This window comes from Montipora capricornis, chromosome 12, assembly GCF_036669925.1.
Source record: "Montipora capricornis isolate CH-2021 chromosome 12, ASM3666992v2, whole genome shotgun sequence".
Classification (NCBI taxonomy): domain Eukaryota; kingdom Metazoa; phylum Cnidaria; class Anthozoa; order Scleractinia; family Acroporidae; genus Montipora; species Montipora capricornis.
In genome coordinates, this window is record NC_090894.1 from 2,757,887 (window position 1) to 2,759,330 (window position 1,444).

General features: G+C 41.8%; 1 pseudogene; it reads right to left on the reverse strand.

Moving 5' to 3' along the window:
• The window catches only part of LOC138026435 (melatonin receptor type 1B-B-like), a 1,268-nt pseudogene extending 722 nt beyond the window's left edge, over nucleotides 1-546 (reverse strand).
• Between the last annotated feature and the right edge of the window lie 898 nt (nucleotides 547-1,444).

Consider the following 1,444-nt stretch of genomic DNA (forward strand, 5'->3'; position numbering starts at 1 on the left):
TTGTAGTTCTTCGTTCGCACAATCCGATAAAATCGATTTATGGCAGTCAGTGTTAAGATTTGCAACGATGCACAGGCGAGAACCATCACAAAATATCCTTGGACTTGACAAATGTCATCGTTGAATGGCCAGCGACCGATGATGGCAACAGTGATCGATTGCGGTGCACAAAGCAATGGAAGAAAAATGTCCGACAGAGCCAGAGACGCAATAAAAAAGTTTGGAATTGTTCTCAGTTGAGTATTTCTATAAAGTGCCAGAAGAACGAACGAGTTTCCAGTTATCGCCACTGAAACAATCAACAGATAAACTGCTGTTTCGCAGATAACCCATCACAGTCCTCGGCTGTTCAGTTCCATGCTAAGGTATTGGAAATTCATCGCAGCCATTGTTTATGACATGTGAACTAGCTCGTATTCTGGTATTAAATGAATTCCTCTTGCTATATTGGGTTAGGTCCTAGGGTTTCAAATATGATGCAATCATATGTTTACTCCAAAGCAACTTCCTGTAGCAAAGATCATAAATGCCATATTAATTGCTACCACATTTACACTGGTGTGCAAATATGGTAGCAAATGTGCCAATACCTTTTCGGTTAATATTTCATAAGGTGTCAATACGTAGTTCTGAAATGATTAAAAAAACAGAGGTGCAAATTTGATCTAAATCCATTTGTACTCGCTTGCTTAAGAAAATAACCCATGAGAAATAGGAAAAACCAACTTAGGTACACGAGGGTTGTCCAATACACACGAACTGAGTAGGGTCGACTTTTTGGTGAAGACGACCCGTCAAGCGGAAGTCGGGTCGTGGTGTTTGCGGAGGTAAAGTAACAGGAAGTTGCTATTTTAAAGAAGGTTCGAGAACTTTTTGAAAATGGTGACGGGCTGTAAGGACCCGTCTAGTTCGTGACGAGCCGTCATTTGAAAAAGTCGACCCGAGTTTTGGAAGGTGGTGAGGGACTTAGAAAAAAAATCGTGTATTTGTGAAGATACTGGAGGCCGTGAGGCCGACTGAAAATGTTGATGGGTCGTAACGACCCGTCTAGTTCGTGACGAGCCGTCATTTGAAAAGTCGACCCGACTATTGGAAATGTCAGGTGGTGAGGTACTTAGAAAAAAATCGTGTATTTGTGAAGATAGTGGAGGCCGTAAGGCCGGCTGAAAATGTTGACCGGTCATAACGACCCGTCTAGTTTGTGACGAGCCGTCATTTGAAAAGTCGACCCGACTATTGGAAATGTCAGGTGGTGAGAGACTTAGAAAAATCGTGTATGTGAAGATACTGGAGGCAAAGTTAGAAAGGAAAACGACTCTACGAATAAATTATCTCAAATTAGAAGCTGTCCACAAATGGCTTTATGTCTCAAAACTCAAATGCAAATTTCATCGAATGAGGCGCACGGTTTCAGTTCGTTTACATCGAGTTTTCATCCCTCTTC